This window comes from Lissotriton helveticus, chromosome 9 (assembly GCF_964261635.1).
Source record: "Lissotriton helveticus chromosome 9, aLisHel1.1, whole genome shotgun sequence".
In the NCBI taxonomy this organism is placed as follows: Eukaryota; Metazoa; Chordata; class Amphibia; order Caudata; family Salamandridae; genus Lissotriton; species Lissotriton helveticus.
Genome location: NC_136070.1, coordinates 1,210,567,128 through 1,210,593,395, shown reverse-complemented (window position 1 = coordinate 1,210,593,395; position 26,268 = coordinate 1,210,567,128). Strand labels below are relative to the sequence as shown.

The 26,268-nt window shown below is 46.6% G+C and overlaps 1 protein-coding gene across 1 annotated transcript in view; it reads left to right on the top strand.

Moving 5' to 3' along the window:
- OXTR (oxytocin receptor) overlaps nucleotides 1-26,268 on the top strand; it is a 149,224-nt gene that overhangs the window by 104,706 nt on the left and 18,250 nt on the right. The gene's annotated exons all lie outside the window — the stretch shown is intronic.

Genomic DNA, 26,268 nt, shown 5'->3' with positions numbered 1-26,268 from the left:
TCGTATTTTTACTCCAGTCAAGGACTGGCATGAATTTCTTTCCAGGGCGTCACGGGATGGATCACCCCCAAATATAGTGGTGTAATAGGGGGAAAATATCTACATGGAGAAAAATAAATTAATAAATATGTATTTGCCTAAGGGATTCCATTCCCCTTTTGCAGAATTCTCACCATCTTGTTTGATAAATTACTAATTTTTCATTGGAATTTGCATGGCACAACATTACATTCTGATTCAAATCTGAGTTTTGGAATGTCTACAAAGTTGTCAAACTGCACTAGGCTGTAGATTTAAATATCTGTGTGCGCTTTTACTACTTTGGGACCAATTCACAAAGGCAGATTAGAGTAGTACTCTTTTATGTACTTTTACATGCATTTGTGAATTGGTCCAAAAACATCTACAATGGTTATAAAATGAGAATATTTATGGAATATTCATATAGAATTGGGGCAAGCCAAACATAAAATGTTCACATTTTGTGCTATACTGGAAAGCAGGTTGTCATATCTGACACTCATAACTCTTGAATCAACATCTCCATGTAAAAGGAGTAACTCAAATAAAGAGAATGCTCCTTGGCATAAGGCTGTCTACAGCAATCACTATTACACTGGCTGTCACAAAGCACCAGCTATAATGGAACAGACACTCATTTCATTCACAATGAGTCAATGCAGTCATTAATTCTGTCACAGTGATAAAGATAGGTCCAGTGCTAGCTTAATAGCTTTCAAACACATTAAGAGTGTTCACTCTGTAGCAGCCACCCTCATCCATCCACCAAATGAGAAAATGAATCAGACAATGAGGGAAGATTCATGTGTTCTAATACTACACTAACTTGTGGGACGAAAAAAAGAAGTGCCGGGGTACCAGACTAATTTATCGTTTACTAATGAATCCTCTTGGTCCAGCGTACAATGGATCAAAACCCTCAGTATTGGTAAGTATGGGGGTGGACAAGTACTAGTCCAGTTACCAGTTCACTTATCATATGCACCCAACTCTTCAGAGGTTTAAGAATTAGTCCTGGTAGTCTTCAACATCTACTTGGGGCAATATCCAACGAAATTATATTGACCAACTTCTGAATTCATAACACATTCTGAGCCTACAACACGTCACTTTCACCATGCACAAAGGAGATCATACACTAGAGTTTTTTCACTAAAACTAAATCTAAAAATTAAAAAAAGACCCCACATTGTCCTTAGTTAAGTATGCATAAATCCTCACCTTCAAATTTTACAGAATAAAAAATAAATAAACTCTAACATTCTAAAGATTGGTCTCACCATCAACATTAAGAAGACTGAGGTCATGCGCCAGCCAGCTTCCCACACTCCGTACACTGAACCATCCATCACTGTGAATGGATAGATGCTGGCAGTGGAGCACTTCACGTACCTGGGCAGTACCCTTTCCTCAGTAGATTCAATCGATGCTGAAGTAAACTGCAGAATTGCAAAAGCTGGCTCAGCCTTTCACAGATTGCGGTCCAAGATTTGGGAACACCGAGGGATCAGCCTACCAATGAAGCTGAAGGTCTACCAAGCAGTGGTGCTTCCTACTCTCCTGTACGCCTTCGAGACATGGGCTGTCTGCCGCAGTCAGGAACTGCGGCTCAATCACGTTGACATGTCCTGTCTGTGCAAGCTTTCGAGAATCTGATGGCAGGATAGTGTCGGATACTGAAGTCTTATCTATTGCCAGTCTGTAGTCAGTTAATACGCTGCTGATGAAAGTCCCGACCAGATGGGCTGGGCATGATGTCAGGATTTCAGATGAGCTCATCCACAAATAGCACTTGTACGGAGAACTCACTCATAGAAAGCGCTCCCATGGCCGCCAAAAGAAGCAGTTCAAGGACATGCTGAAGGCCTCCTTGAAGTCCCTCGAGATCAACACCACCACCTGGGAAACCCTCGCACTGAACCGTCCAGCATGGCACAGCCTCATTCACAATGGTTGCCAAACCTCCGAGGTGAGGTGCACTGCTGAGGCTCAGGGAAAGCATGAGCTGTGTAAGTCCAGAGCTGACCGCTCATCACCGACAGTGTCATCACATGTCTGCCTGATGTGTGACAGGACATTCCATGCCCGAATTGAACTACTCAGTCATCTTTGGATGTACAGAGTCAGGTCAACTAATCGATTAGATGTCAAGATTTTCATTGACAACAGTGGAGGAACATCATTACTAGCAAGAGTTTTGTCAAACCAGTGTCAGTTTCAATAAAGTGTGTTGCAGTTGGGGTTAATTCTGAGTTGCACAAGCAGTATCAAAGCTGTGTGAGATGTCGCAGATCAAGGATTCCCATGTGGAATTGACTTGATGGATGATATGAGATCTCGCCCTTGGTCTACTCTCAATATGGCTGTTTGGAGATCTTGTGAGATTTTGCAGGTGGTTAAGTGGCCAGTTAATGGTTTACAGAGTAGCAGTCTATTGTTTGTTGCTATATGTAGAAAAAACAGGACTTAATGTCATGCACAGATGTTTGGTGCTGTCCGACGACCTTTCCGATGTTTGATACAATTTGAAGCCCTCAGCTATTGACCAAACGTCTCCCAAAAGTTACGGTGGCAACCTCATCTAATCAACAGCTCTTGAATGGATCTAGCTTAGAGAAGCAGACTTAATGTAAGCATATATCAGTACCAGATCCTTGGACTGTACAGAGAACTTGGTGAGGATTTCAGGACCCCACTTCCCCCATATGTTGCAAGGCGGCCGAGGATTATGAAGTGCAGGCTCACTAATGAGGCACCTCACATACAGCTAGGGTGTATGTGAGTGTTTATTTTATGGAGGGTCTCGATTTCAGGTACTGTCAGGTCTTGCTCCAGTCAGTTCCAGGCATGTGACTTGTTGTGAAAGAGGGTTTCTGATGAGTAGTGAGTCCAGGTGGTTTACTGAATATATGTGCAGGTATGCTACAGGAAGTAAGAGGGGTGTGTAATGGGAGATGTAATGCTCCACAAGATGCTCTGAGCTTTGTAGAGACACTCTTATCGCTGTTGGCACATAAACAATACGTGTTTGCTTTAATGCGCCTTCACGGAGGCAGAAGAAATATACTAATCACTAACATATCACAAAAAAATTCGCTACAAATGGGGAAGCCATCAGCAAATCTCTGGGCTTGAACCACTGAACTATTATTTGCACTATTATTTAAAAATGCAAAATATAAATTTTTGATATAGGCAGGAGGGGCCCTTATTCACAAAAGTTATCTGAGACAAAATCCTAACTTTACGACTTTCAACATCACAAAAGGCATTTAGGAGTGGTAAAGTTATGATTCCTAACTTTACTACTTCTAAACTGAGACAAAATCCGAACTTTACGACTTTAGTTATTCACAAAAGCCATTTAGGAGTAGCAAAGTTAGAATTCCTAGCTTATCTACTCCTAAACTGAGAAAAAACCTAACTTTACTACTTTCGGTATTCACACAGGCATTTAGGAGTAATAAAGTTAGGATTACTTTTGTGAATCGGGCCCGAAAACATTATTACGTGTTGTAGATTCAAATGTTAAAACTAAAACATCTCTTGGGTTCTCCAATTGGCTTTTTTTTTTACGCTACTTTGAATGTCGAACTCTCACCGAATTTCCCGGCTGTTGTTGTTGCCATAGAGCATTAAATAAGTCTGTTTTTACACTGTGTGGAGCAAAATGATGGTGTTTTCGAATGGAAGCGCTCCTCTGGGCATGTATATCATGTTTTCAAGGTAGATGGATAGCCTCCCACAGAAAACAAGAAATGTCATATTATCTACATTAAATTCTGGCACTATGCAAGATTATGCAGGCATATTGAAAATTCTACTTAAGACTAGTGGTTACTGTACATATAAACACATATTACCAAGGTAATAGGTACAGGTTCTGCAGATGTCAGAGTGCTTGTTCATTGATTGATAATTTTGTATGTGTATTAGCCTCAATGGGTCAGAGTGAGAAAGAGGCAATGGATGTCTGCATGGGTGAATGGCAGAATGCACTGATTGATGAATGTATCTCTGACTGTATGAATGGACGAATGAGAGAGTGAATCACTGTATGGTTAGGGTGCATGGGTTGATGATTGGTTCTCTTAGCCTTTCTCAAACACTCTGGGGTTGGTTACACTTTTGAGTACGTTTTCACTTTGTGATAAGTTTTCTACATTCATTATTCACAAGCTCTGAGTGTAAACCTACTACAAAAGGGTAAGTTACATGGCTCACCCCTAGAGCACTGCATTTGGCTTACTCTTGTGTTGTGAGTGACGATGCTCCCTAGCCCTCTCTTACTACTCACTAAACCCATCCCCTTAAGTAGTAAGTCTGCCCCTTTCCCCACCCACTCCCTCCAATTCTTTCCACATTTACTACTAAAACGTATACTTACAAGTCCAGGGAACTCTGTATATATAGTGCGGAGTCGTAAAACTCCACACGTAGTATGTGAATTGCATTTTGTAGTACTTTTTGCAGTATTACAAAATGTACTTCAAAGTGCAGTTTGAGAATCGGGCCCATAGCGTGCTTTGAACCCACATTCAGTACTGCTTAGTGCACACTGAGATTATCACCATAATTCGTAAATCTTGACTGCGTACCCAGATTTTCCCAATGATTTGTCCTCTCTGATCTTTAGCGCCATGTCTCAGTAGGCATAAGGGTCCTTAGTCATCCTCACTGCATGCATGGCAACCATGTTTGCAGTGCCATAGCTAGGAGGGAGTGCCCACTGCACAAAGACCACTACAGAGGGAAAGACACTGGAGCACTTGCAGGCTTGCAGTAGAGCGGGTACAGTGCCTGGCGCAGAGTGCTTCAATAGGAGGTGGGCGGGTACACTGACTTCAGCATTGTGCCTTTTATACTCCATTTATAGTGGTGCACTCATTCATCACTAATCTGTGCTGCACTTTTTGTAGCAGAGAATTGGTAGAACATTTTCTGCCGGCTGAGAAGAGCTTGGGAGGTGTAGGAGCTCCGCGTATGCCGGGCCAGCCCACTCCGCTCACGCTTACAGGGGGAGCTCTGGAGGGGAGTGTGAAGTCACAAACAAGGAGTGCACATCTCTGGATCCCTATTGCCTACTGCAGTAAAGAGCTGGAGGGGCAGTGATGGGGCTGTGAGCAACCAGGCAAGAGATACAAGGCATCAATCAATCAATCAATCGATTTATTTATTTATTTATTTTTGAAAGTTTTATATATCGCGAACAAGATCTTTGCAGATAACAGAGCGCTTTACACAGGCAAATGCAGGGTAGGGAAACGAGGGAGCATAATAGGAAGGTAGGTCATCACGTTAATGTAAATAGTACAACTAATACAGATAGTACAGATATGAGGTAGCATGGCATAGTGGGAAGGTAGGTCATCAAATCAATGTAAATAGTACAAAAATCACAAATAATACAGATATGAGGGAGCATGAACAATTGGGTAGCTCAATAATACAAGTAAAACACATGTGCATAGGAATCGGACCGGTAATACTGATCGACGCAGAGTAAAACAAACGTAGTAGTTCAAGTGTATTTAGCCATGAGGATACTTTTGACTTCTTTCTTAAAAAGAAGAGTGGAGGAGATGAGTCTGGCTTCAGGAGGGAGTGAATTCCAGATCCTGGGCGCCATTCCTGAGAAGGAGCGTTTGTAGGTTTTTTCCTTCCGGAATCTTCGAGGCTTCAGCAGAAGATTGTTTGTACTTCTGGTGGTTCTGGACCCGCCGGAAATTGTCAACTTCTGCGAGAGGTAGCCGGGTGATTTTAGGTGTATAGCCTTGTGCGTCATGCAGGCAATTTTCAGCTGTATTCTGGCTTCAAGAGGCAACCAGTTCAGGGATTTAAAGTCAGGGGAGATATGCGAATGTTTTTTAGTTCTAGTGATGAGTCTTGCTGCCGCGTTTAGTGAGGCTCTGAGGGGTGTCTTGTAAAGCGCACTACTTACCCGTGAGGGTCTCAAGGCGCTGAGGGGAGGGGGGTGCTGCTACAGCTCGAAGAGCCAGGTCTTGAGGAGTCTTCTGAAGGTGAGCAGGCCTTGGGTCTGTCGCAGGTGGGTAGGGAGGGTGTTCCAGTTCTTGGCGGTGAGGAAGGAGATGAATCTGCCACCGGAGGTTTCTCGTTGGATGCGGGGGACGGTTGCGAGGGCGAGGCTGGCAGAGCGGAGCTGGCGGGTTGGGGTGTGGAAACTGAGTGTGCTGTTCAGGTAGGCTGGTACGGTGTTGTGAAGTGCCTTGTATGCGTGGGTGAGGAGCTTGAAGGTGATCCTCTTGTTGACGGGGAGCCAGTGGAGGTGTCTCAGGTGGGGGTGTTGTGGCTGCAATGAGGGATGCTGAGGATCAGTCGGGTGGAGACGTTTTGGATGCGTTGTAGTCATCGTAGGTGTTTGGCAGGGATTCCTGCATAGAGTGCGTTGTCGTAGTCCAGTCTGCTGCTGACGAGGGCTTGGGTCACAGTTCTTCTTGTTTCAGTCGAGATCCATTTGTAGATCCTGAGGAGCATGCAGAGGGTGTTGTAGCAGGCAGAGGAGATGGCGTTGACCTGCTTCGACATGGAGAGGGAGGAGTTGAGGATGAATCCTAGGTTGCGTGCGTCGTCCGTGGGTGTCGGTGCTGTTCCCAGTGTGGTTGGCCACCGGGACTCGCCCCAGGAAGAGGGGGTGGGGCCGAGGGTGAGAACCTCGGTTTTGTCCGAGTTCAGTTTCAGACGGCTGCTCCTCATCCACTCAGCGACGGCCTTCATTCCCTTGTGCAGGTTGGTTTTGGCGGTGTGCGGGTCCTTGGTGAGGGAGAGGATGAGCTGAGTGTCGTCGGCGTAGGAGATGATGTTGAGGTCGTGCTGACGGGCCACTTGTGCGAGGGGGGCCATGTAGACGTTGAACAGGGCCGGACTGAGGGATGAGCCCTGGGGTACGCCGCAGATGGTGAAGGTGGCTTCAGATCGGAAGGGTGGGAGGCGGACTCTCTGGGTTCTGCCAGAGAGGAAGGACGTGGTCCAGTCCAGGGACTTTTCTCGGATTCCGGCTTCATGGAGGCGTGTTTTTAGTGTGTGGTGGAAGACCATGTCGAGGGCGGCTGACAGGTCCAGGAGGATGAGGGCTGATGTCTCGCCGTTGTCGAGTTGGCGCCTGATGTCATCTGTGGCGGCGATGAGGGCTGTCTCAGTGCTGTGTTTTTGTCTGAATCCGGACTGGGACGGGTCAGTGGCTTAGCAAGGGGGGTGGGGCACACAAAGGGACCACCACAGGTGGCAAAAGGGTTAGCAATGCCACTGTTAGGCATGCTAGACAATGAACATGTTAACTGATCAGCCTACGTGCAGCAGAGGAGCTGCCGGGAGCTCTGAATGGATACAAATCAATCAATCAATCAATCATGACATTTGTATAGCGCGCTACTCACCCGGAAGGTTCTCAAGGCGCTGGGGGGAGAGGGGTCCGTTACTGCTCGAAAAGCCAGGTCTTGAGATGCTTCCTAAAGGAGAGATGGTTCTGGGTTCGCCGGAGGTGGATGGGGAGGGAGTTCCATGTCTTGGCTGCCAGGTAGGAGAAGGATCTTTCACCGGCAGTGGCTCTGCGGATGCGTGGGACGGAGGCGAGGGCGAGGCTTGTCGACCGTAGCTGGCGGGTGGGCGTGTAGAAGGTCAGACGGTTGTTGAGGTACTTGGGGCCCAGGTCGTTGAGAGCCTTGTGTGCGTGGGTGAGGAGTCTGAATGTGATCCTCTTGCTGACGGGGAGCCAGTGCAGGTTTCTCAGGTGGCCGGAGATCTGGCTGTGTCGGGGGATGTCCAGGATGAGTCGTGCGGAGGCGTTCTGGATGCGCTGGTGTCTTTTCTGTAGTTTGGCTGTGGTTCCGGCGTAGAGGGTGTTTCCGTAGTCCAGTCGGCTGGTGACGAGTGCCTGGGTGACAGTCTTCCTGGTTTCGGTAGGGATCCAGCGGAAGTTCTTTCGGAGCATGCGCAGGGTGTTGAAGCACGATGATGAGACGGCGTTGACTTGTCTGGTCATCGAGAGGGAGGAGTCCAGGAAGAAGCCCAGGTTGCGTGTGTGGTCTGTTGGCTTGGGAGTGGTGCCCAGGGCAGGTGGCCACCAGGAGTCGTCCCAGGTGGAGGGAGATGATCCCAGGATGAGGACTTCCGTCTTGTCTGAGTTCAGTTTCAGACGGCTGTTCTTCATCCACTCAGCGACGTCTTTCATCCCTTCGTGTAGTGTGGTTCTGGCGGTGGCTGGGTCGTTGGTGAGGGAGAGGATCAGCCGGGTGTCGTCGGCGTAGGAGATGATGTTGAGGTTGTGTTGGCGTGCGATGGCTGCGAGGGGGCTCATGTAGACGTTGAAGAGGGTGGGGCTGAGCAATGATCCCTGTGGTACGCCGCAGATGACTTCGGTGGCCTCGGATCTGAATGGGGGGGAGGCGGACTCTCTGGGTTCTTCCGGCGAGGAACGAGATGATCCACTCCAGTGCCTTCTCTTGGATTCCGATGTTGCTGAGGCACTGCACTAGGGTGCGGTGGCAGACAGTGTCGAACGCTGCGGAGAGGTCCAGGAGGATGAGGGCCGCTGTTTCCCCGTTGTCGAGCAGGGATCTGATGTCGTCGGTGGCTGCGATGAGGGCGGTCTCGGTGCTGTGGTTGGCTCGGAAGCCGGACTGCGAGTGGCCGAGGGATCCGTTCGTCTCGAGGAAGGCGGCAAGCTGTCTGTTGACGGTCTTCTCGATGACTTTGGCAGGAAAAGGGAGGAGCGAGATGGGGTGGAAGTTCTTGAGGTCGGTGGGTTCCGCAGTTGGTTTCTTTAGGAGGGCGCTGAGCTCGGCGTGCTTGCAGCTATCTGGGAAGGTGGCGGTGTTGAAGGAGGCGTTGATGATGTCCCGGAGTTGAGTTGCGATGATGGAGTCGGCCTTGTTGAAGACGTGGTGGGGGCAGGGGAAGGTTGGGGATCCGGAGTGGATGGTGTTCATCGTGCGGGTGGTGTCTTCGGTGCTGACCGGGGTCCAGGCGCAGAGGGTGGTGGTGGGGGGCGTTGGTTCGGTGGTTGGGTGCGTGGTTGGTGTCCCGAAGCTGTTGTGTATTTTGGAGATCTTGCGGTGGAAGAACGAGGCGAGTGAGTCGCAGAGGTCTTGTGAGGGAGTGATGTCGTTGTTTCCGGCGCTGGGGTTGGAGAGCTCTTTGACGATGCTGAAGAGTTCCTTGCTGTTGTGGGCGTTGTTGTCCAGTCGTTCTTTGAATGCTGTCTTCTTGGTGGTGAGGATCAGCTGGTGGTGATTGCCGGTGGCGTGCTTGAGGGCAGTCATGTTGTCTGTGGTCTGGTCGATGCGGCAGGCTTTCTCGAGGGTACGGCAGTTCTTCTTGGAGTTCTTAAGTTCGTCGGTGAACCAAGAGGCTTTCTTGCTGCTGTGTCTGCTGGGGGGGGTCTTCAGTGGTGCGAGGTCGTCTGCGCAGTTGGTGATCCACTGGGTGAGGTTGCTGGCAGCTTCGTTGGGGTCCGTTGTGTTGGCGGGAGGGTTTTGGCTGAGGCAGGTGGTGAGCTGGTCGGCGGTGATCTTGTTCCAGTTCCTGCGAGGAGCCTGTTGCGGGTGGTGGTGGGTCGTGGTTTTTCTGAAGCTGAAGTGGACGCAGCTGTGGTCGGTCCAATGAAGTCTAGTGGAGTGGCTGAAGGAGATGTACTTGCTGGAGGAGAAGACTGGGTCAAGTGTGTGGCCGGCGTAGTGGGTGGGAGTGTTCACCAGTTGCTTGAGTCCGAGGTTGGCGAGGTTGTCCAGTAGGGTAGTGGTGTTGGTGTCGTTGTTTTTCTCCAGGTGGAAGTTGAGGTCCCCTAGGAGGATGTAGTCAGCGATGGGGAGGGCGTGCGGGCTGATGAAGTCGGCGATGTCCTCGCTGAATTGTGTGCGTGGTCCTGGGGGTCTGTAGATGAGGGTGCCTCTGAGTGTGGTCTTGGGGTCGGTGTGTATCTGGAAGTGGAGGTGTTCGGCGGCGGTGAAGGTGTCGTCAGAGCTGGTCATGATGTGGATGGTGTTCCTGTGGACGATGGCGATGCCTCCTCCAGTCTGGTTGACGCGGTCCCTCCGGGTGATTTTGTATCCGTCCGGGATGGCGATGGCGATGTTGGGCGCTGAGGAGGCGTTCATCCAGGATTCCGTGAGGAAGGCGACGTCTGGTGATGTTGTGTCGAGCAGGTTCCAGAGTTCTACGGCGTGTCTGTGGACGGAGCGGGTGTTGAGCAGGATGCACTTGAGGTGGTTGCTGCTGGTGCTCGGCTTGGCGGGTGCGGTGCAGGTCCGGATGCAGGTGAACTTGCAGGCTTGGCAGCTGAAGGGTCCGTGGATGCGTTTCGGGGTGGCTCGGTAGCAGGCGGGGGGTCGGCCGGCGTTGAGTGCGTTGAGGGTGGCGGTGTCGTAGGTCCGTTGTGAGGTCTGGCATCTTCGGGGGCCAGTGGTCCTGGCGCTGGGCGCGGTGCAGGCATGGACGGGCGCAGACGGGCTTGCCTTTGGCACTCCTTCAGCGCACAATCGGCGCGTCTGCTGCACGTGACCGCTGCGCGTACGCGCGGTCTCCATTTAAGGCGAAGTGGGAGGGAGGAGCATCTGGGAGGCGGGAGCGGGGAGGACACAGAAAGAACAGGGGGCGGGCCGCGATGTAACTGCGGCGGGAAGCGGGGAGCGGAGGGGGGGGTCACACCAGGGGCACAAGTGGCAAAACGCTAACCGACAGAAAGTAAAAAACAGAGTTACAGTGCAATACAAAAACGAACCAAAACAGAGGCACAGGAGGGCAAAATGGAGGAGGAACGAGCAGCAGCGAGGGGGCACCGGGTCAAGGGCGGACCTGAGGTGCTGGGCACAGACTCGCCTACAGCTGGAGGGCCGTGCGGCGTGGGGGTGTCCTGAGGACAGGACACACTCACCTGCGCCACGCGGTCTCCATTTAAGGCCAAGTGGGAGGGAGGAGAAGCTGGGAGGCGGGAGCGGGGAGGACACAGAAAGAAAAGGGGCGGGCCGCGATGTAACTGCTGGCGGGAAGCGGGGAGCGGAGGAGGGGTCACACCAGGGGCCCAAGTGGCAAAACGCTAACCTACGGAAAGTAAAAAACAGAGTTACAGTGCAATACAAAAACGAACCAAAACAGAGGCACAGGAGGGCAAAACGGAGGAGGAACGAGCAGCAGCGAGGGGGCACCGTGTCAAGGGCGGACCTGAGGTGCTGGGCACAGACTCGCCTACAGCTGGAGGGCCGTGCGGCTTGGGGGTGTCCTGAGGACAGGACACACTCACCTGCGCCGCACGGTCTCCATTTAAGGCCAAGTGGGAGGGAGGAGCAGCTGGGAGGCGGGAGCAGGGAGGACACAGAAAGAAAAGGGGGCGGCGCCACGATGTAACTGCGGTGGGTTTGGCGGGACCGGAGGGGGGGTCACACCAGGGGCACAAGTGGCAAAACGTTAACCTACAGAAAGTAAAAAACAGAGTTACAGTGCAATACAAAAACGAACCAAAACAGAGGCACAGGAGGGCAAAACGAAGGAGGAATGAGCAGCAGCGAGGGGGCACCGGGTCAAGGGCGGACCTGAGGTGCTGGGCACAGACTCGCCTACATCTGGAGGGCCGTGCTGCGTGAGGGTGTCCTCAGGACAGGACACACTCACCTGCGCCGCGCGCTCTCCATTTAAGGCCAAGTGGGAGGGAGGAGCAGCTGGGAGGCGGGAGCGGGGAGGACACAGAAAGAAAAGGGGGCGGGGCTGCGATGTAACTGCGGCGGGAAGCGGGGAGCGGAGGGGGGTCACACCAGGGGCACAAGTGGCAAAACGCTAAGCTACAGAAAGTAAAAAACAGTGTTACAGTGCAATACAAAAACGAACCAAAACAGAGGCACAGGAGGGCAAAACGGAGGAGGAACGAGCAGCAGCGAGGAGGCTCCGGGTCAAGGGCATACCTGAGGTGCTGGGCACAGACTCGTCTACAGCTGGAGGGCCGTGCGGCGTGGGGGTGTCCAGGGGGAGAGGCTGGTACAGAAGAGAGGTTGGACTTGAGCAATCAGGCAGCAGCTGCAGGGGATGCCCTCATGTTGAATGAACAGCTTGGTGAGCTGCTAAGAAGGTACCACCAGGGGCATAGCGAGCATTGGTGAAGCAGGTGCAGTGCAACATGGCCCAAAGCGCTGAGGGCCCCATTGAACCCATAGCCTAGGGTGACCGGATGACCGCATGTCCACAGGTTTCTATTTCTGCACTTCCCTTTTTCCAGTAATTTCATTCAAGTGCAATTTGCTGAAAGGAGTCAAAGCAATACTCTCCTATCCACAACTATCGCAATACTGGAAAACTAGTGTCCCGGTGACATGGAGTCATCTGGTTTCTCCATTCAACATTAAGTGGTAGTGTGATTCTATTTTCATCTCTGTCTAGCTGTGTGACGGCCTGAAACCTGTGGGTGCAAACACACCCAACAACTTATCCTGGTGCTTAGATTGGAAACAATCCACATTCACATACACACACACACACACACACACACACACACACACAAACACACACATCAGTGCCTAATTTGAGCCTGTGGTTTCCGGAGCTTGGCACCAGCACTTAATTGTCAGCACCAGTACTTAAAAAAAAAAGAAATCTTTTTATTAACTGTGCTCATGAAGCACCGGTACTTTTGACAGTCTAGCATCCTGCTGGAGCTGTCTGTCTAATTCTGAAATGAGCACAATGATAGTTGTTCAATAATGTTTTAGACAGTTAAAATGACTAATACCAGCCGCCCAAGCATTCTTATAACTTTGGGCGACATAGAAAAGTCCAAATTGTCACCTTTCAACAGGAGTGGGCAATGTGAGTTGCAAGATGCAGTGGCCTCTTGATAAGGGCCCTGGAACTTCTTTTTTTTTTTTTTCTTTTACAAATTAAACACACACACATACATCTCCCCCCATATGTTTCAAAGAAGAAAACATTGTTTAAAAACGACTTGCATTTACAAAGAGTTTGCTTTGACTAGGTGTGACTTTACAGGATGTTTTTGTGAATTCAGTCCATGGTGGTTTGACGCAGGGTTAGAGAGAACAGCATTGAGAGAGGGTGCCTCCAGAAGAGCACAAGCTGAGCTTGCTCTGACCTTGGTTGAGCATCAATGACAGCTTCCAGCTTCACTGGGCTGCCCAGAACCAGTCGCAGTGGATGCACCAAGCGAGACATGAGTCAAGAGTGAAGGTGAACTAAAGAAGCCATGAATATATGCACTTATTATTCAATCTATAAATACTGCAGAGCCGGATTTCTGAACACCTTGCACTTGAGTTTCAACTTGAACAACTTGAATTCTATTATAACAACTCAGCTCCAGGTGTATTCCTAATGACACTGCATCCTTCCGTCAAAACGAGATCCCTGGGGAAAATAGTGCGGATCAGCCTTAGAAGCTGATCTGTCTGGTGGCAGAGTTAGTAATGCCTCCCAGGAGACAGCACCACAGGCAGCCAAATAGGGTATGTAAGTGTTGAAATGCTCTTGCTTCCTTCTTAGTAGCTCTTCCGTTTTCAATTCAAGGGGTAATTGAATTGGAACAGGTCAGAAACAGCTCTCCCAAAGCATTATGGTAGGTGTAGTTCATAATGTTTAATTAATTCCTCAAAGTTACATGAGTTTTTGACACCAGTACTGGCACAGCCAGTCAGTGGTAGCTGGTAACATTTGAAAGTGGTGAGGCGTAAAAGTGTGGTATGACTTTTATGTAGTGAGGGACGCGCACAGGCTTAATGGACAAACGTGTGGTCCAGGCTGGATCCTCCTCCAGAGAAAAACATTGAAAACAGAGATTGGCAAATTGTGCATTTTGAAGTAAATTATTTTAGTGATAAAGCAAGGCTTATAAAGCAGAGGGAACGTATAGTTTTGAAATATTAAACACATAAAAAACTGCCCTATATCTTACGGCATATATATGTTCAACAGTTACTGTAATGTGCATATTGTACAAACGCGGCAACTTCAACCTTTACAAGTGTGTGCTTGCCCAGTGTCTTGCAATGCATGCAGCATCAACTTTGGAAGAAAAGGCTCTAACCAAGCTTCGGGAAGGACCCACAGTTGCTGATTGCAATCAGTCATATAGAAATATGTGAAGACAGATCTTTAAGTGGATGAAAAATGTGGGGCCTCTCTAAAAGGGAACACGTAAAATACATTTCTGTGATTCCCATAGTGTGCTACCCGACTGGTATTATAGTTTCTCTCTGTGATGTATTTGCATCCAGATATATAACACAACAACTGACCTATACCTAACAACCTGTCTGTACGATTGTCTTTTTCAATGGTTGTTAGCTGATTAACATAAATGAAAAATAACAAGGATTTGTTATAAATAAATAACCTATAAAATGTTTCAAATCTGAAATTTCAATAATATTGAGGCCTGTGGAAGGCATTTTGGCCCTTCGTTATGTGTGCTTTATGTTAGATATTTATGTCCTTTTTCTCTGCACATCTCGTCCATCTGCACATCTTCAACCTCCTCTCTTTTCTCTTCAGTGCCCTCTTTTCACTCTTCCCCAAATGCACTTCCTTGCATCTCCCTCACTTTACCACTTTCAAACAAACACAGCACTCACTCACATTTAAGCAAACTGTTTACTTTTACCCTGTAACTATTGTGTAATCTGTGCAGCCCTGCACATCCATCTTCACACAATTGCAGTTACACCTGGAATATATGACCCTTGTTCTGTGTTCTGTGCAGGGATTCCAACCCACTAACAGGCACTTTGTTTTGGATTCAGAGTCAGAGCTCTCAATCAAACCCCCCTCTTAAACACCTGCACAGCTCAAAGTATGCACAGAAGAACATACAGAAACAAACACAACATGATTAAATAGTTAACTCTTGAGGAAGACAAGATTAAGTAATACTTGAAATAGGAGAGGAACTAAATCGCTGACATGCATTGCAGTAACATTTTTAATATTCATTGTTCATAATTCAATCCATATTTTTGGCATCAATGTTAAGGGCATGAAGATGGAACCAATTTTAATGTCATACAGCAGATAATTGTCTACAGTAAACACATATCTCTTATGCTTGATTCTTGACTAGATATTTGGCTCAACTTCACAAGGAAACAAGAACCCTGGCCTGCTTGTCTTTTGTATCAATTTCGCAGGGAAACAAATCAAGCAGCTCCACTTCTAACTGGTACAGCAACGTGCAGCCAGAGCCTGGGGTGTCACAGTGGGGAAGGTTAGCATGGTGAGGGGTCTAAGCACAATATACGTAACAGAAGAATAGCATTCTAACACTTAACATTACTATGAACAAGGAACCAAAAACACACATGCTTATATCCACTCATAAGTGTGACAAATGAGAAAGGGTGGGTCTATGCCTGTGAATGTCAGGAGGCTGTTCTCATGCACAGATGGACTCCAGCTCCCTAACCATGCTTAAAGCATCACCGGCGGGAAACATCCTTTACAACGCAACTTTTACCACGCAGTGCTTTTACATCGCAACTTTTACAACGCAAACCATTACAACGCATTGCGCTGGGGGGCGCTCTAGGATAGGGAATAGATTTAATTTACTATCCAACACCTTCCCTAGTGTCCACGGGGACTGGAGTTGGAATAGTAAATTAAACTATTCACTATCCAGCACCCCAAAGCGCTATGCGTTGTAATGGTATGCGTTGTAAAAACTGCGATGTAAAAGCATGCGTGGTAAAAGCATGCGTTGTAATGTCATACATCCATCACCGGCCTACAGTGGGTACTAAACACTTCACAAAAATGGCATGACACCCTGGGACATCGCTCTATACCTAGTTGACTTGTGGCGAAAATATATATGCTTGGTATGAAGCAACCCCTGCTGTCTAACCGCACTACATTATTATCTCTCTGTAGATGAAATGGACGAGGCTGACATCATGCGCCACCTCGTTCCACCATCGTAAGATAATACTTGCCAGGGCGAACTCGACCTTAGGAGGTGGCTGGCCTGAGAGAGTTCTTAGATATTATTTATCTTTTCTGGATAATGCTCAGATCCAGTTTTTCACCACAAAGTTTCCTTTATTAAGGTGGTATCCTAGGCTCATTAAAAATGACCAAAGGGTAAACTCAGGAGGCATTCATCAGGGGAAAGTCTATGTGTCCCTACACCACAAGGAGTAAGTGCAGGGTAACCATAGATATAAAGAGTAGAGAGGACCTACCTCTCAAATAGGATTTCTGTTAATTTACCTAGTCATATAGGGCTAATTACCTCATGGTCTGTTTGGGTGGGCCTCTCCTGTTGTCACACTTTCAGCAAGGTAGAGAGCCCACTATGACCATACTGTGCCCCTTGGAAACAGCCGACTGGTGCGATATAGTATATAGTGCCAATGGCAATGATTCATTATGAAGGGCTTAAGAGCAGTAAGCCCTGTGTCATGCATCTCAATTCAGAAAGTTTATTACTGCTTAGCTTCCGTCTCCTGCTTCAGAGTCAGGTTGGCAGGCAGCCAAGTACAGACAGCCCAGACATAAATACATTGATTTGTTTAGAGATAGGATTGTATCTGTAAATAAATCGATCTATTTAATACTTGTACAGGAATGTGAAGAAATTTCAGTGGGGTACAGCCCCAGAGCCCTAATGTAGAATCCGCCCCTGCAGCCAATGCATGCTTTTTCCTTACCTGCTGCTCAAACGCCTATGAAGCGCTGCTCACAACACATGATTGCTCTATCCTACGAGATATCAAACATTTCGGGGAGGACCACTCAATTCACAATGTCCACATATATCTTACTCCTTTCTTGTATGCTATAGAAAAGCTGAAAGCACAATAATAACAACTCCTAAATCTCCAATCAGTAATATCCCCCTTTTTTAAATGTAGAGCCACCCACTACAGCAAGAACACATAGCAATACCTAAAGAATATCCCAAACCCCAGCATTTTCAATATACACACCAAACATAACAATCCTCTCACAGTAAGACCTCCTCCACAAACAGAAAGATGCCTGAATTACAGGTAGAGCAACGATTCGATTAAAATAAGGACCATGAAAAAATATCAAAGTTGGACTTCTCCAGCAATTCAAAGATCTTTTTTGTACTCTTCATTAACCTAGCAGACTTCAAGAGGTTGGGAGAAAAATGCTACATCAACTTTTTGAGTATTTGTCTCCTGCAAAAATATGTTCTTATGGTAAACTTCATTCTCAGGTCATGGAGATCAATTCACCAAAGTGCCAGGGGTAGAGGAAGTGACATCACATGCCATTTGACCTTTACTTTGACTCACACACACATGCTTACACATACTAACACATTCACACACTCTCACACACAAGCATGCGTACAACATACATTTGACATAATTTTTTACTGACCTTAGTTTCCAGATATAGTCATATTCCAGCTAATATACTCCATTTTCATTACACTAATAGTAAATATTATTATTCACTATTTGTATAAAAAAAGAATTGACAGAAACCAGGCAAATGGAGTTCCAACCACCTTCACTTAGGAAGAGCTGCCCCTGTGTTCCAGGCACCGATTTTGCCACCTCTGAGGCCAGGGGTAGCGAAGGTATTGCCAGGGGTAGCATGGTATGATCCAAGGGTCGCAGCTGCAACCCCTGGCGACCCCTAAATGATGTCCATGTCTCAGGTTTGCGAATCTACAGATTTTGTAAGTTTTGCAAAACCTTGGAAGAATTATAGTTTCACACATCCCTAAATTCACCTCTCCCAGCGTCCCCCACTCCACCTCCTGTCGCTTGCTCTTCTCGAGCAGATCTCCCTTCCACGCTCGCCTCCCCTCCTCTAAGTATTTCTTCCTCTACTTTGCAGATTTATCTTTCTCTCTGACCTCAGTTCTTACCACGTGTTTCACCCCAATGCTCTCTTTGATGTGCCTTCAGTGCCAGTCACATCTCAAGAAGCTCACCTCCCCACCTCCTGTCATTTTACAGCATCTCGCCTTCTAAATGCTGCCTCTCATCTCTTCTCCTGAGGCTCTCCCCTCTACTTCTTTCACCTGAATGTAGCCTACCCTACTTTCGTCACTCCCTTGACCTTTCTGTGACTCTTGTAGCAATGCTTAATTTGAGCCGGTGGTTTCCGGTGCTCGGTACCAGCACTTAATTGTGAACACAGCACTTAGGATAGCCTGCCACATGCTGGTGCTGCTCATCTTATTTAGAGATGAGCAAAACAATGGTTGTTTATGAATACAATATACATTAAAAATTACTTATCCCTGCCTCCCCAGCCATTCCTTTAGCTTTCGGGACCTGAAATATCAGAACTGTCGCACTTGCAGGCGAGACAGATGATGAGTAGTTGTTTTAGCAGCAATGACAGTGTCGATGGGTAACACAAGCTGCAGTGGTCTCCTGGTCAGGTGCCTCCTACTTATTAGTTTTACAAATTAAGCACTGCATTGAAGACATGAACAGGCCTCACCTCAGTCCCTTGTTGACTTCAAGAGAAGTAGAAGAGCGTGGGTGGGGTTTGAGGGGTGCTGAGAAGTGGCGTTTGCAAGTGATTACAGTTCTCTTTTTGGCTCACACCAGAGCCCGCCCAGTCAAGCCCTCTGGGTATTTTCTGTAGACAGCAAACATGCACAATGTGCCACTGGGCATGCTGCCACCCACAGGAGCCAAATGCCAAATTCCAGCTGCAAGCAGGGCGCTGGTCCCATCAGTAATTTAGATTTGCCTTGTGGCTTCAGCTCGAGGCTAAGGGAGGAGGTGGCACTATCTCCATTTATTGTGGGCCGAGGGGGAGGGGAGAAGCCCTTCTCTTCTCTTCCCCCACACTATTGCCAAATACCATCTGCTTTGCATAAGAACTTGGCTAAATGTTTTTAAGTAGGCATGGGCCTGGCTGCACTTGGAAGGCATCTCTCACTGTGATCAAAGTGTAGACACCAGAGCCAAATACTCTTATAACATTTGTTTTACTCATTGACCCTTTAAAAGGTTAACCAGGCTAAATTTCCTTTTGTTTTAAAATGTTGTCATTAAGTGGCCTTTATAAGCCTAAATAATCTTTAATATGTGGGAAAGATATATGTGGATTTAGGATAGTTGAAATTACTATTAAATGTTATTTTTACATACATATGCTGTATATTTAATGATAGAGCTAGGGGATTTCAAGTGACATAATTGCAAGTTGTGTAGCTCTTGTTAGCCCCTGGCCTAGTGTATTATGATTTTATCCCTGTTTTCTGGGTTCAAGGAAGGGCAACTGATGTGCCCAGGCTGGTTGGTTGGAACAACACGCAGAATTAATAAATGAGTGACTTATGCTCGGTTCATAGATCTGGGGGCAGGTGAGCAATCTTTGGGGCATTGAGCCCAAGTGACATTGCATCTCGTCTGCTACTCAAGGCATCTGACCTTTACGGAACTTCTCATATGACCTGCGTCTGGGTTCAACCAATCGTTTTTGGAATGATGAGCGTAACTTCAGGACACGTCTTTCCGCATCATTGGTTTGTTCCAACTCTGCTCACAATTGCTTAAATTCACCCACACATTGCATCCTAGGCCACTAACCAGATGTGTGCCTGCTCATACACTCTTGTCTCCAAGAGAATGTCTGAGCCATTCATCAATCTCTCATTTCAAACAACTCACCGAACCTCTAGACCTCAATATCCTGAGCCACTTCCGAGTGTTGCACCTCAACCGGACTCTTATGCATTCTTGGAAACCGCTGCTCCAACATTAAGCCTTCCCTTATGTAAGATTTATACACAAGAAAGAGAGAAAAGTATTGTAAATGGAGTCACATGCTAGTTGTCCATGGATCTATTCATCAAGTCATTGACGCCTCCTTCTCATCCTCCACAACCATCCATCCACCTACCCACCGCAAATCAGTCCACCCACCTATCCTCCAATCTGTACATTTTTCTATCATCCCATTTATCAATGAATACCTCTATTCATCTGTCCATGAATCTATCCATTGGCATGCTCAACACATCCACCGCAGTCACCCTATAAATCCATACCCCACCCATCAATGCACCCACCCAATCCACCCACAAATCAATCAATCCATCCATCCTTCATACATGCATCCATCCATTAATCTGCTCACATGATGGTTTCAGGCTATGTGACTACAGATTGAAAACCCTGAAACACATACTATGTACCTGCCCAAACTTACTGGACCTGAGGAGGAAGTACTTGCACCAGTCTTGTATCAAGAACAAAGTAGGAACAGTTAAAGAAGCAATGAACTGCAGTTTTTCACTTCTGACAAATTGTTTTATTAGCAAACTGGTAAACGATCTTGACTTAAACTACCTCACCTGGTACCTCAACCTGGCGCTATAATTAGGGCCTTATTACAACTTTGGAGGTCCTACAGTGGACAGTGCAACACGCCATCCATTGTAGGACCACCAAAGCTGTGGTGCTGCCGCCTGCCAGATTAGGAGTTGAATTCTAGGCTGGCGGGCGTTGCTCTGGCGGCCTAAAGTGATGGTCTGTCACGCTCATTGAAGAGCCTGACATGCTGTCAGAGCGCTGATTTCACTTTCTTGCATGGTGTGGCATACCTGCCACACCATGAAGGACTTGGGGGTGCAAATCCAGGGGGTCACATGTGCCACCCCGCATGCACCTACAGGTCTAGGAGCCCCAGGGAAGACTGTTAGGGCCCCCTTAGTTGCCTATCCAACACCATTTTCTTGGCAGGCTCACTGCCATGAAAAGGGAGGTGAAATGGCAACTCCTAATGTGTTTGGCGGTGTCACAGGAGCACCACCATTATATTAGTGCTTCAAACCGCAGCCCCACCACCATGGCATCCTGGATCCCCAGCAGATGCAGCTGACCTGTGGTGGTCCTACGGCTACACTCCTAATAATGCAGTTGGGCTCACAGTGTGGCAATTGTAGGACCGCTACCACGAGTACAATGGTCCTATGGACTGCCGTACTCGTAATAGGGCCCTATCTCACCGAACCGCAACCAAGCACAATGACTCAGGATCCGGGATTTGGATTTAGGATGACAAATTCACTGCTACATGGTTTTCAAGCAATATTTGTAATTGATTGAATTTAATACAATAAATATGTATTCATTCATTCATCAATCGCCAAAAAGCTCCAAGTATTTTACATCACCCATCTTTAATTACTCTTACCCAATGCTGATGCCCACGTTCGCCCACTCCAGAAACCCACTTCCCGAATCTCTACCCAACTCCTGCTTTTACACTTTTCAATATCAAAACCCTGCTAGTACTTTAGGACATTGGGGCAGTATATACAGGTGTGGCCGAAGGAACTCTTTGGATATTGATTTAACTTCCCTTTTCTAATCTAATGCGACTATTAAAGGGGGTGACACTGCAGTGTGACCATGTGAGGCTAGAAAAAGCCAGGGAGAATCATGACCTGTTCCCCGGGGTGTGATGTAAACACATACATTGTAAGCGCCCACCTGCTAGAATCCAGCCCATGCTTCATGGCTCACAATAAAAGCGTCTCTTCTTGAAGGCTGATGTCTCCTTGTCAGACAAACGACATTTCATGCAAACATTCCTCCGCATTGTAAACGTGAGGGGACTTCAAACCCTGCGAATTCCAAACCCACGCAAAGCGTGAAGGAATTGAAAAGAAACTAAACAACCACGAGCCAATCATTGATTCTCATGTTCATGCATTAATTCATTCATTCACTCACAAAGGTCAGCTTTAAGGCTGTCATGTAGGATGACGTCATGATGAGTGCACCTGCTCCGGGATAAGAGCGCAGCCATTACATCCTCCCCTCTGTTTTCATTGGCTGTGGGTTCCGTTTTATCTGAGCCCTAAATGATCACATTTGTAAATTCTTCTTACTTAATTCTCCAATGTAGTACAATCTACCTCCTGCACAGCACATCCCTGGCTAAAAGTAAGAACATCCCTCACACCTGACTATCTTAACTCTATCCTGTACAATTGTGGTCTTTGTTTGGCCCTTGATACAAAACCAGAGAATCATCCAGTAAAATATTTTTTTAATGTAACTTTTATGCAATGTTTCCGACTTTATCAGTTAAAAGTCACTGTTTCATTTTCCTCTTTGTAGTTCTGTTACATTTCAAGAGGAAAGGTGAGACGTGATTATGTTACATTGTTACTTTATGCGGCTACATTGGCAAGAGTTTTCCGTGAGTATTTCAAGGGTCCTCCACCCCTCTGCCTTCAGGCTACTTTTAATGGCCATTAACGATTTCTCAGCATCATTTTGATGGAACGCCCACCATTACAAATGACAGGTCCTCCCATTGGTGGATGGCACAGATCACCCATAACACAATGACCAACAGTGGAGATCTGAGGCACTTCTGGGTGGTAGTGATGGCCTCTGTCAATCACTATGGGCAGAATGCAGATGGCTGAGGTCAGGTTTGCATAGGGATGTGCCCTATGAGCATCTTGAACTACCTTCATCATCTGCCTGCTACACACGATGGTGGAGAAAGGGCAAGGACCGCCCAGGATTGGACCGGTCTTGTAATATTCTCTTCCTTGGTGGTCTATGTTGTTGGGGTATACTGGCTGATCCCACAGAGATTCTCCACCGGGCACATGAGCATATGTAAAATATAGGCATATGTAACTAAGTCAAAAACATCGTCATGAATAAATAATGAACGAAGTAAATGAAGAAAAAGCAACAATACAATAAAGAATTTTGAAGGAAATTCATGAATATTGGAACAATTAAGTTACAAGTTATCATTGAGTTCAAGTTGGAGACGCCCCTCATTTTTTAGGTCAGCGCTTTCAGTGTATTCTTCCATCCTCGTACTCAGGAGGATTAACCAATTTGCAGCACGTACCTACTTCAAAATTGATTCAGAAAACATACCTGTGAGGGCGCTCATCTATCCAATTGTTGATCTCACAGTGTCCCACCAGAGTAAATGTGGTGAAGTGCATAGGGACAACTTTGACCCCAAGAAGAAGACCGGTAAAAACTCCATCAATTTAGTAAAAAATAATTACAGTTTTAGGCCCCTGCTGCATCTTTTGGACGGGTAATGCAGTACTTGCTGGGTCTGGTGGCTCAGTGGACTAATGATTCCTCTGCAGGGGCCTGTGTTTGACCTCATGGTCACAGATTCAAAATCCCAGCAAGTCCACTCAGCCTTTCATCCATCTGAGGTCGATAAAATCAGTAGCATTGAGTTGGGTAAAAATAAACATCTTTTATTCAGCTCCAAGATACCTACGGGTGAACGTGCGCTTTACAAATACATATGTTATGTTACGTTACATCCATGATATACACTGTTTTTAGCTTCATTACTATTGTGACCCCTGATATGCCAGACCTGCTCTGATAGCAGGGCAGACCACAAGGCTGACAAAGAAAGGTGCATACAAATTCATAATTCACATATTCTAGGTTAACTGTCAAACAGCATAAATTATGTGCAGCTACGAATATGTCCTGTCATGAAGAATCTTTGCAGATTATATTTTTATTCTGCTCGGATATAAATCCTTGTCAATTAACGGATTACAACATAAACAGTTAATTTACTGCATTTTTTATTTTTATATTTCAAATAATTAATTAAAGTCCAAAATATCTAAGTTTTTAGTGTTAGTCACTAAAGATTTCTTATTCAATATCCAAATGCAATTGGCACACATTTCAGACAGATTTATGACATGAGTTATAGCTTTTAAGGTGGGATCGATTTTCTTTTATTCTGGCTGGGATTTAATGTGAGAATCGCCTTCCTGGCCATCCTCTGTTTCTTTCTCCAGTGTTGTGTATTGGGATGGTAAGCGATGCATTTTCTCCGAGGTTTGTCTTATTCCTCAGGCCAAGCAACAGAAGGTGGTTGAAGCCTGTTTACCCCTGAGGACTGGATTGTAAGCACAGCAGTTCCTCAAAGGGCCAGCGAGCCCACTGCCCTGGAGTAGACATTACCATGTAACTGATCAGTGGATTGTTGGATGGAAATAGCCCAGAATATATGTTAAAAGAACTCTGTGACTTGTATTGCCCTCCCACAAGGACAGGGATAACTTTACATAATCACTCTTTGTCCTGGCCAATGTCACACATATATATTTACCCCCTGCACCAAAAGATGGTTACGATTATATAATGAGGCCCAATGCTCCAAGACGGGTCTGGTTTCAGTACACGTGATGAACAGTCAATCAATCAATCAATCATGGTATTTGTAGAGCGCACTACATACCCCCGAGGGTCTCAAGGCACTGGGGGGGGGGGAGGGGTGCTGCTACTGTTCGAAGAGCCAGGTCTTGAGGAGTCTCCTGAAGATTAGGAGGTATTCCGTCTGCCGCAGGTGCATGGGGAGGGTGTTCCATGTCTTGGCGGTGAGGTGGGAGAATTATCTGCCACCGGCGGACACTCTTCGGATGCGGAGGACGGTGGTGAGGGCGTGGTCGGCGGAGCGGAGCTGGCAGGTGGGGGTGTAGAAGCTGAGTCGGCTCTGAGGTACGCTGGTCCGGTGTCGTGGAGTGCCTTGTGTGCGTTGGTGAGGAGCTTGAAGGTTATCCTCTTGTTGACGGGGAGCCAGTGCAGGTCTCTCAGGTGGGGTGCGATGTGGTTGCGGCGAGGGATGTCGAGGATCAGGCGTGCAGAGGCGTTCTGGATGCGTTGGAGCTATAAACAGGGTAGAATAAATTCTGCTTTAGAGCTGACCAATGGCTTTTTTAAGCTTCTAACATCCAGGGCATATTTTTCATCCATTAAAGTCTTGTAACTTTGGACGTTTTCCCACGTTACCACCAATGGACCATCAGTTTTTCTTTACAATTGACTAACACACAAATGGCATAGTTTATGTATTGTTGCCACTACCTCATGCCAACCTGAGGGTGGTATATGGTGGAGTTATCCCTTTGGTACTGTAGCATTTCATCTCAGTCATTGCCTTGGTAAGCAATAGACAAGTGTCTGTCAATGAACCCCCTGCATGAAGAAACACACCTCAGAAGTGACAGTGGCAGTCACATTCGTCACTTCCTTCCAGCTGTCTCATTTTCTGTCCACATTCTTAGTATCTTCTATAAGTCACTGCCAGTCCTCCATCTAATCAATAATCGTGTCCGAGATATTTATCTCTTCACTGATGCTTTAAATAGTCATAAACCTCTTCCAATGTATCTTAACAATGTTCATTTATTGACCAACAGGGGTCTGCCATGGAGTTTATTACATTGGTGACAGGCATGGCATGCTTGCACATGTAGAGGAGGACGCCTGAGAAAAGCAGGGGCGGGAATCAGGACACATATACATGTGTGCACAGAGAATCACAAACAAAACTCTCAAAGAGAATACACAATTCCCTTATTCCTGCTCACCTTTAATCACATGCATCATTGTGAGGCCTTCAATATCCTTGGCCGATCCTTATTCACAAAAATAAACAAAATTAGTGCCGGGTTAATTACTTGCACTCTCTGAGATTTGCTTAGATTTCGGATGCCAACTGTCCCGAGTTTGTGCCTGCTTCTCCAGTCGATGACAATTTTTATAGGGCTCAAAAATCCGCCTAATCAGCACAGGCAAGTGATGACATGAAATTGATGGAAATACACTTTTATTCTTATTATATACACACTAATGCAGTATATCATGTACTGAGATGTTAACTAGTACTATTCTGTATAGGGGCATGATATTCTAACCACACAATGGCTTGTGCCACCCAATCAACACAAATACACAAGCAACACCAATCTTTCCAATAGTGGGACATAGTCCTAAAGTACATTTGCAGTGACATGTGATGCCTGTTTTTTTTTATAGCATCCACAATCAAACATGTACAGTCTTTGCAATTTTGGCTCCATCCTTGCACGTCACAAATGCATAGTATATATATGCAGATAACACTGCGTACATTGTGTGTCCTAACATTATTAATGTAAGGTATTGCACTTAAATTCAGTACTGAAGTGCATTCACCGTAGAACTAGGAATCATATATACTGTGTGCCCTAACCTTATTAAAATTATATACACTTCTTAACCACTTTATAAAACCATCCTCACACTATTAAAATGTATTTACTTTAGAAACGGGAATGATTTATGTAAACCTGTGCACTAATGCTTTACAATTGAATTTAGAATGTAGTTCGCAATTGTATTTATGTTCATGTATTTAGCTCACGTTACCAATACTTCTACTCTAACATCATTCTAATTTTGAATCTAATGTACTGACATTTCTTAATTTGTTTGTAGTTGTATT